We start from the raw sequence: 10,443 nt of genomic DNA on the forward strand, positions 1-10,443 counted from the left end.
AGTGTTAACAAGGTTTTTCTATATTTGGGCTCGCTCTGTGACATAGTTTTTTACCCTAGATTACCAATATTCGAACTGACCTAGAAATCAACGAAATAATATTTCTGACAAATTTCCAGGATATATGGGCTGAAAATGTTCCCTCTAGGGTTATCAAGGTTTTCCATATTTGGGCTCTGTGATCTAGGTTTTTCTCAATATTTGTTCTCCGTGAACTAGTTTTTGACCCCAGATAACCCATATTCGAATTTGAGCTAGAAATCAACGAAAACACATTTCTAAAAAGGTTCCATGATATTTGGGCTGAAATTGTTACTCTAAAGTGTTAACACTGTCTTTCCATATTTGGGCTCTGTGACCTAGTTTTTGACTCCAGATGACCCATATTCAAACTCAAACTAGAAATCAACGAAACAACCTTTCTGACAAATTTCAGGATAATTGGGTTGAAAATATTACATTTAGAGCCTTAACAACGTTTTTATCCATATTTGGGTTCTGTGACCTAGTTATTGACCCCAGATTACCCATATTCGAACATGAGCTAAAATCTACGAAACAACATTTCTGACAAATTTCCAGGATAATTGTTTGAAAAAGTAGTCACTAGAGTGCTAATAAGATATTTCATTAGTTGTTCATCCTAGATGACCCATATTCGAACTCGTCCGAGTAATAACTGGGACAAACATCCCGACTAAGTTTCGAGGCAAGAATGTGACCACTAGAGTGTTAACAAACTTAGTGTGAACGGACGACAGGCGACGGACGACGGACATTCATCTATCCTAATAGTTTATCCTCAGCCTACCGCTAAGGTGAGCTAAACAGTTTATTCGTACACGTGTTATCAATGTTTTGTCCGTTTTTTTCCCAAATGCTTACACGTGTAATCAATGGTTTGCCCGTTTATCTTGATACTTTACAGTCGGCCAAGATCAATGGTTTGTCTTTTTCCCCGTTAGGAAGAGACAAAATGTGATTGCGTGCGAATAAGTGACATCTTTCTGCCAGCATATAAAGATAAACATATATTAAGGTTTCAGTTACTTCTTACCATATATTTAGTTTTGGAAATGAAAGTATTTTAAATCTGACACATTTAATAAGCTTTGATTGAAAGGATATATCCAGTACCAAGAGAGATGTTAAAAGAATCTGTTTTTCTGAAATCTGCCCAACTCCTTGAACGGTCGTTTTAAATCTACCGCAAGCAACTGACTCTGCATGGGTTAATGATCTTACAGTATTAAAACGTTTACGGAAGGAGGGAAAAGCTGATAATTTAATTCAAGATTCAAGCAATTCATTGAACTTTTACCGAAATAGTTTAAACATATTTTATTCGTCAGCGTACACACACATAACTTAAATACAAACACAAAACACATGTACAATCAAAAGAAAAGGATAAGAACGATAGATATCTTCTCAAAACCTTATCAAAAGTACATAGATAGTGACGGACATGTGTACAGCTTACAATGAGATTGTTATTGTTGAATTTAAAAATTAAAGTAGTTGTATTTAATTTAACTGTAAAACAATAGTATTAATTATGTGTTTGAAGAGAATGTATTAACAGACGACGTACACTGACAAGAGAGCAGCTAAATGTTGAACAGCTTTGTGTAAAAGTTGAATAATTTTGATTGGAGAAGCACAGCATATGTATATGATTTACAGGTCACTATGGTTAATGTCAATGAAGCTATTACTAAAAATATGAAACGGTTTCTGCTTAATAACTTGAGTTTTGAATTACTTTACAAACTATTTAACTTTGAATATAGCAAACTCATTTAGAGATTTATTGTTATTGAAAATATATAATTGGTGAAAACTCAATAACTTATAATTAGTGCTTTACTAAGCTCATGGGGACATCAGTTCTCATCATATCAGGGTCAAGAATGATCAAGGTCGTTTTGGGTGAAATTAAGGTAGATCGGTTTGTTCTCAATAGCTTGAGTTTGGAATGATGTATTGTGAAATATTTGAATGTATAAACGTACACTAGGATTGCATTTTAGTTCAGTTTGGTAAAAGCATAGGTCATTTTTTTAAATATTGTAGTTTGCTCAATAACATTGATTAATAACAATGTGCATTGTTTAAACATGGTATATAGCAAGCTCATTATAGGTAGGATTTGGGGTTGGTTTGAATAAGATAAAGGTCACTACTTGTATTGAGATAACCAAACCTGAAATGTACAGTATAACCTGATTGCAGGTTCCAACAAAACGAAAATATTTAAGTCATATCATATAACAATCTCAGCTTATTTAAAAAACAAAACAAAAACGGCACGATTTTAAATTATTGATGCTTTACGCGGATTATATTATGTAATATGTAAATAATCATCATTGCTCAATGGTTGTAAAATATAAATTGTGTTATGCATACCTAACACTAGATTTACTGATAAATACAAATGTAAATACGGATTTCAAACAAACATATTTATTTCCTCCCTTTTTTGATTATATACAATAATAGCATATATTTTTCCGTAACGACATCACCATTGTATGTTCTTGGCATTGATGAAGGAAATTAAAGTCCTGGTGATCTCACATCGCGGCGACAGTTTACAATCAGTTTTAGTGTTAATGAATTTATAATAAAACACCACGTACAATGGATATTTTAGAGCACCAGAGAGTCATGTAACACTTATCAAATGCGGTAGACATAGGATAATTGATCAAGTGAATCATGAATCTTCGTAATTTGATAATAGTCAAGCTAATAATTACTTGCATTTATACTGGAGAAGCACGGAATACAACCCATGGGAACTTTTCGCATGCCTTGGATACATGTAAAAAGTCTAGTGGATTCGATCTTCAGGATATTATCAATTCATTGCCGCTTGGACAACATCAAGTAGAAAATTGTTCTGTTGCTAATAGCTTGGCACTTGATGATGGCGAATCTTTATGGACACATTACAGAACGGATTTTGGGGCTTATATTACTCCATTTGGCTGTTCTAAGAAACTGCCTTCACGTTTTAAAGAAAGCGTGAACAGTACTGATATGCTTTTTGAATGCACCAATGTGTGTTCAAGAAAGCAGCCTAAGATAACTTATGTGGGAATACAGAATGAGGAGTGCTTCTGTCTTGAAGATCAAGCTGCCAAACAGATTCAAACTTGAATAGTTCTACTGAGGCATATGTTTATTCACTTATAAATACAACCGTTGAGAGTGAAACATATGCATGTATAACATCACTCCTCCGAAATATTTCAAGGAATTATGACGCCACCAAATGCTCAGACGATCACCAAGGATTTTGTGCTGATAGTAAAGAGCCTGGTTTCGAAGCAGTACAACGGCATTGTTTGAATTATAAAGACAATGTCTTTTCTATAGGATGAAACTGTTGCATTCTAAACAGAAGGACGATATTGGCCAGACATACTCAGCATATTCTGCGAAAATACCACCCATACTTTACTATTGCATTGATAAGTATTTGACAAGCTACAATGAAAGGTTCTATTTGAGCAGCATAAGAGCATTTCGAATAATCGACAATGTTTCGTTTACATTTGACAATTCAAGAATGACTTGTGTATCTCTTAACAAACGTGGATGTACAATTATGCTTGAGCCTGACCAATGTCAAAATACTAACAGATTTCAATGTCAGAATATGAGTTTAAGACACAACGATACTGTCACGTTGATAATAATACTTATTCCATCAACATCGTGGCTTATACTGGTGATATGCTTCGTTGTTCGAGTCAATTATGTGAAACGCACCCGTATATCAGCAGAAGCTTGTTCACAAAATGTGAACCCTGAGACTCATGCGCTCGACAATGTCAGTAACGACACGTATGCATTTGTAACTACTGATGGTGCTGATGGATATGGTTACAAAATATAAACTACGTAAGTCGAGACATGATATTAGGCGAGCCCGGCCATCCTCCTGAAAATATCATGTCATCTCTACAAGCTTGAGGGGAAATGAAACTAAAAGAAGCTGAAGTGTACATGCTTAACATACAGCATGGACGAAATGCGAGTATGACCATATAAGGTCACATGCCGAGCCATCCATCACTCGGAAAAAACTTTGTTAAAGGAACATTTTCGACGAGTTAGTACATATCCGTTTATATGCAAATTGTAAATGTTCCATATGTCTTAAATTTAAAAACAAATAATAAAATTAATAAATGTCATAATATATTATAGAATGTATCGTTTACATTATGATGGAAAATAAGACTAAAATGAGTTTATGCCGCATTGTTTTGTAAATGAGTTGTCATGATGTATATGTTCTGTGTGTATGTTATAGTGAATGTATTTGCATTGCTGTAAACTGTTGTTTGTCATTGTAGTTCTGTCTTATCTATTCGTCATTTTATCGTTTATTTGTGCCCTTCAGGGGACTAACCAGCTGAGTTTTGTTAAATATAAATGTACTTAAAAATAGTCGGGGGTTGTTTAAGAATGAGATATTGGTGCCAAAAGTAGGGTATATGGGCGTGGATCCAGAATTTGAGAACCACACCTTAATCAGTGGGTTTCGGGATATTCTTTAATTGTGCCTTGATACAATATCATAGTAGGTTTAGCGCAATTGTTAAGCTGTGCCTTTATTTAATGTTAGTATGCTAAGGGCTATTGTTTATGTAAGCCTTTATGCAATGTCATGAAGAATTGGGCCATTGATTTTGTGTGCCTATATTCAAGGTCATAGTATTTATGCAGCTAGTGTCTATGTGTGCCTTTATACGATTTCACAGTATGTTTAGAGCAATTGTTTTTGTGTGCCTTTATACAAGATCCTGGTGGATAAAGGGCCATTGTTTAAATGTACCTTTATACAAAAACATAGTAGGTAAGGTCCTAGTTTTAAGGTATGACTTTATACCCGATCAGTAGGTCAATGGCTTCGTTTAAAGGTGGTTTTTGCACAAGATCATAGAAGGTTTGAGCTATTGTTTTTGGGTGCCTTATAAAGGATTATACTAGGTTTGTGGATAGTGTCTCTGTGTGCTTTTACAATTAGCATAGTAGGTCTTTGAGTAATGTTTATTTATGCCTTTAAACGAGATCATAATAGGTTTTAGAGCTATCGTTTTTGTGTGTCTATATACAAGATCATAGTAGGTTTAGGGCTATAGTTTACATGTGCTTTATACACAATAATAGGAGGTTTAGAGCTATTGTTAATGTATGCCTTTATACAATATTACGGTAGGTTAAGAGTTATTGTTATGTGTGCCTTTATGCTGGGTCGTAGTAGATTTAGAGCTAGTCTTTATGTGTTCCGTTATGCAAGATCATAGCTTATTTAGAGCTATTGTGTATGTGTGATTTTATACAAGATAATAGAAAGTATAGAGCTACTGTCTGTGTATGCCGTTATACAAGATTATAGCTGATTTAGAGCTCTTGTTTATGTGTACCTTATAAGATATCATATCAGGTTTGGGGCTTTTGCTTATGTGTGCCTTCATTCAAGAGTACAGTAGGTTTTCGGCTAGTGTTGATCTGTGTCAGTGTTGGGCTAAATCTGTTGTTTATGTGTGCCTTTATAAAAGATCATAGCGGTTTAAGGGCTATTTATGTGTGGCAAAACAGAAATATAGTAGTTTTATGGTCACCTGAAAGCCTGTATGCCTGTCTGATGTCTACCTGTATGTATAGTAGTTTTATGGCTATTGTTTGTGTGTGCCTTTATACAAAATAAAAGGAGGTTTCTGGCTATTTGGTTTATACGTGAAGTTGCAATTGATTGGTAACATACTTGCCTCTATGTTAAAATAAAATTGAATTTCATGGTTCGAAATGCCCGTAACATTTAAGCGCAAAGCAAAGAATGAACAATTTTAAGTGTTAGTGTTGTCCGGTATTGATCAAAATGACGGGTCAGACTCGTACCATGAATCTGATCAATACACCTTATACTTGTATGTATTTATTCAAGAATAAAAAGGGAGTTGTGAATTTTAACGGGTGAAAGTTATTGATAGGATAATCATCTGGTTTTAAATGTTTTCGACCATTAATTTAAATTTTGAACATTATCATGAAATATATTTCTGAAACCAAAAGCCTACGGTACATAAAACATGGCGGTGTTTAAAAATAAGGAATTTCTCAATTAATTGAAGTTTGACCAATAGACAAGATAGCCACTTAGACAATTAAGAGGAAACCACGTGATGACCGGGAAAGCAAATGTCCTATTGTTTCGTAAGATTATATGTTACACATGCTCTTGAAGCTGTCAAGTACTCACTTAATAGTAGAGTTCCCTACTTGATCAAGGAGTAAAAACCTATTGAAATGTAACAAGCATAGTACAAACACGGATGATATCATTTGTATATTTCATATATTTCATAAGACCGTGACTAGAAGTGTTTACGTTTCAATAGTATTTTTACAATACATCTTTACAGTTACGTACCAAGTATAACATCTGGAGATCATTGTGTAAAAAAAACGACGAAGAACCATTGTCAAGCATCGAGCCACACCTGTGGCGTTATTCACAGAGTACTGAATTATTAGACTTTTTCTAGAGGCGGTTTTCTACTAAGTCCGCTACCCTCAGTCTGGTTTACATTGGTCAATGATGCACTAGGAATTATTCCTGGTAAACTGGTTAAACTTGGCTTGTTTAGTATAATATTATTACGCCGCATGTAATGTCTTGTTTGAATTCATATAACTATTGATTGATTTTTTTTAATAATTTAAAAATAAAATAAGAAAATAAGCATGCATTTGTTTTATAGCACGGTGTATTTCAAATTCTAGCAAAAATCAAAATCATTTTAAACATCATTAAAAAAATCAAACAAAATCTTAGGACTGAAGGACTGCCCTCGCACATGGGCTGCACCACTGCGATACCATCACGACTTTAATGGTGATTAAATATAATAACTGATGTGAGATTGAACTGACTGCAAATCCAAATCACTTGATAAATAAGCATAAATCTAGAAACAGAGTGAGTCACATTGAGGTCTGTGTATAATAGCTTAGCTCTATTTTGAAAAACAGATTAAAAATGTCCAATGTAAAGCACAACGATACATATATGTCGATACTGCCCCATCCCGGGTGTTGTAACGAGTAGATTTTGAAATAAAGTAGAATTAATTAAATTGTAACGTAGTGTCTGACGCTAATGTGAGTGTAAATTACCCCCCCCCCACCTCCTGGATGTAACTGCTCTTCAGTTTGAGAATATCAAGGATAGTAAAGATCATGATTATGTTTTCAAAATCATTATTTCAGCATTTGGAATCGTTATGCACTTTGGGCACCGACTAATCAGACAATCCTCTATTTGCGTCACATGAACCATTGAGCTGCATAGCTCTGGTCACTATAATTCTATAATGATAATCAAGTAACTTCACCTTTAAATGCTCCAATAAATGTTTAGTATTTAAGGTTGTATGTGTTCACTCAAAAACATTGTCCCTAAATTACGACGTACGTGTCATTGAGGAGGACTCCTATATTCTCATAATTTAGGTCTGTAATAACCTAAATGAGGAAGGTATAAAGAAGTTTTGGTATCTGATGGTGTTGAGTTAGGGATATTGTTATATAGTTCTACACAAAGACGATATGTGTGATATGGTTAGGACGAATTTTAAGAAATTAGAGCAGGGCTGTGTTTGAAAAGTTTTAAAAATATTTTTTGATCAGTTTAAATGTTTGATGAACAGTGTTAGGCCGACTCAAAAATGCACGCTATACATTGAATGCAATATCTTTGGTTTAAACAGGAACTGTGTACTCCAAATGACCAAATAATACCCTCTGTTAATTGCCAGGCAAATGAGCTACTGGTACCATTTTTTTAAAGTCTGATATAGGTATTACAAGGTATGGTTTAAACCCAGGAGAAGCGGTCGCACGACTTTGGAGCTATCTGTTTAAGCGTTGAGCATTACTAGACTCTTGGACCATGGTCATGGATTGATATGACTTGATATGAAAATAATTTCCGAAGTTGTTGACCCGATTTTAAAACATATATCGCAGTATTATTTGTTAATGTATTATTCACATCCACATGATAGGATTAAAAAGGCTCGTCAAAAATCATCTTTGCTACTTGGGATTGACGTTTAATATGGTAATAACGAACATTATTCACTTTTACGAAACTTTCACAGTGCTCAAATAGCTGGAAGAACAACAATTAAACCTTATCAAGTTTTCTAACGTTTCTAATGGTAACGAAATTTAGAGCATTGCAACATTTACGAAGGAATATTGTATCAAATTCCGATCCAAAAGATATCGGCAAAATTGCTGGCCCCCAAAAATGGCTTCGATGCCATGACTTGTACTTATTCACTGATTTCTAAACTTTTATTCTATGACTCGTTCTTTAGTCATTATTCTGTCTCTTTCTTACACCCTTATTCCGTTATGTTGTTTTTAAACTGTAATACCATAAAGTAAAGTAAACTAAAACAAACTTAGTTTACGAACTTCATATTTCCTTACAACTTTATTTTTATTTTTGGCAAATATCGTTTAAACGGTTTGGAATATTTGGCGAGGCCCCATTCTTATTTCAAGGCCATTCATTTGGACACAGGAATCATTTTGTATCAAATGTTTGCACAAATAGCAAATTATTACAAAGAGTAATACAATATTATGGCACAAAATTCACATCACAATAGTAATATACGATATCGGCCCAAAGGCGTGCAAAATGATTTTGGTGAAAAAATTGTTCCTAAATATTGACCCGATTAAAGGCCAAGTTAGGCTTGTCACAAGTTGTCGTCTTTCATGACGAATTACCCAAAAGGGTTGAGCAAATAGGCAATGACAATAATTGCAGCAAAAATACCAAAAGGCAAAATTACTAATTGCAGCAAAATATAGAAAAGGCAATATCAATAATTGCAACAATAAAGCAATATGCAATATCAATAATTGCAACAATAAAGCAATATGCAATATCAGTAATTTCAACAATAAAGCAATATCCAATATCAATAATTGCATCAATAAAGCAATATGCAATATCAATAATTGCAACAATGAGGCAAAACAATTTCTTTCAGCTCAGCAATTATGCAATTCAATATCGACATAATTTATGCATTCTTAAAGAAACAAGCTCATGTTTTATTTTCTTAGTGTTTTGGATTCAAAATAGTGTTGCCGGACGCCAATGTGAAACGACGAGAAACTGAGCTGAACTTTGAACAAAGTTGATTCATGTGTTAAAAATAAGAAACAAACACAAATGTCCGTAAATCTACGTATTCATTATATAATGATCTAAGCAAAGCTTATTTTTCAAAACTCAATATGAACACCCATGATTGAATATATTTTATGCAAGAACTATTTAACCGTCTGTTGGCGATTGGATCATTTGATTATTTCTATTTTAAATGTCAGTAAATGTTGGTAACATTTGTACCCACCAACAAGTTATGGAAACTGTTGTCAAGGCTTGCGCTCATTGCGTTAAATATGAATTCAGTGCTTGTTATACTTACGTTTCGTTTCTACAACAACATATGACAATTTGTGTAAGCATCTTTATTATCCGCTGGATTTCTTTAATGCCTACCCCTAATAGCCCGGACACCACTTTTGCTTTGTAACGGTAATTACAACAACATGGGAAACCCCAGAAAAGGCCCAGCAAATAAAAGTAGTTATAACTGGCTTGATAGTGTGTAATAGCAACAAATGGTTATATAAAGAATTTCTCATATACACGTGGTTATATGGTTACAATTTATATATGGATAATTAGGTAGAGTTTTATCATATGTCCATAGATTGGCATATTAACGTATCCGCTTTTTTTTGAAAATAACAATGATCGTTGAAAGAAAAATATGAAACTTACATATATCTCGATATTAACTGATATACAAAACAGCGCAGCGGAAATCAATTGGGCAATTAAAGTTAAAAAGTTGTTCGCATGTATGGGATTCGCTGAAGTTTGGCTTAACAAGGGGGTTGGAAATGCAAAATATTTGTACACACCTTTAAGATAAGGGCTAGATATAAAAAAGGAATGAAAGATTCCAAGAATCACCAAGGGCGTTATGCTTCTTGCCTATTTTGAATACAAGTCATATTGAGACATCATACAACAATGAGTTCAATGAATATATGTCATATAAATAAATAGTCCACACGTTTTCATGAAAAAGGTTAATATATATATAAATAAATAAATATAAGGTGAACATGTGTAAAAATTAATCAATTCAAAACGGACCTAATCAATAGAACACAGTTCCTAAAATAATGGAGATAATCTAATAAAATTCTCATTGCTGGTAAGGTAAGATTCCCATATACAAGAAAACTATAACTTTTATGCTAGTTAGATTGACCTTTACGGCATATTCAAACAAAATGCACCGACCAAAATCTGAAAAT

The sequence above is a fragment of the Mya arenaria genome, chromosome 5 (assembly GCF_026914265.1).
Source record: "Mya arenaria isolate MELC-2E11 chromosome 5, ASM2691426v1".
In the NCBI taxonomy this organism is placed as follows: Eukaryota; Metazoa; Mollusca; class Bivalvia; order Myida; family Myidae; genus Mya; species Mya arenaria.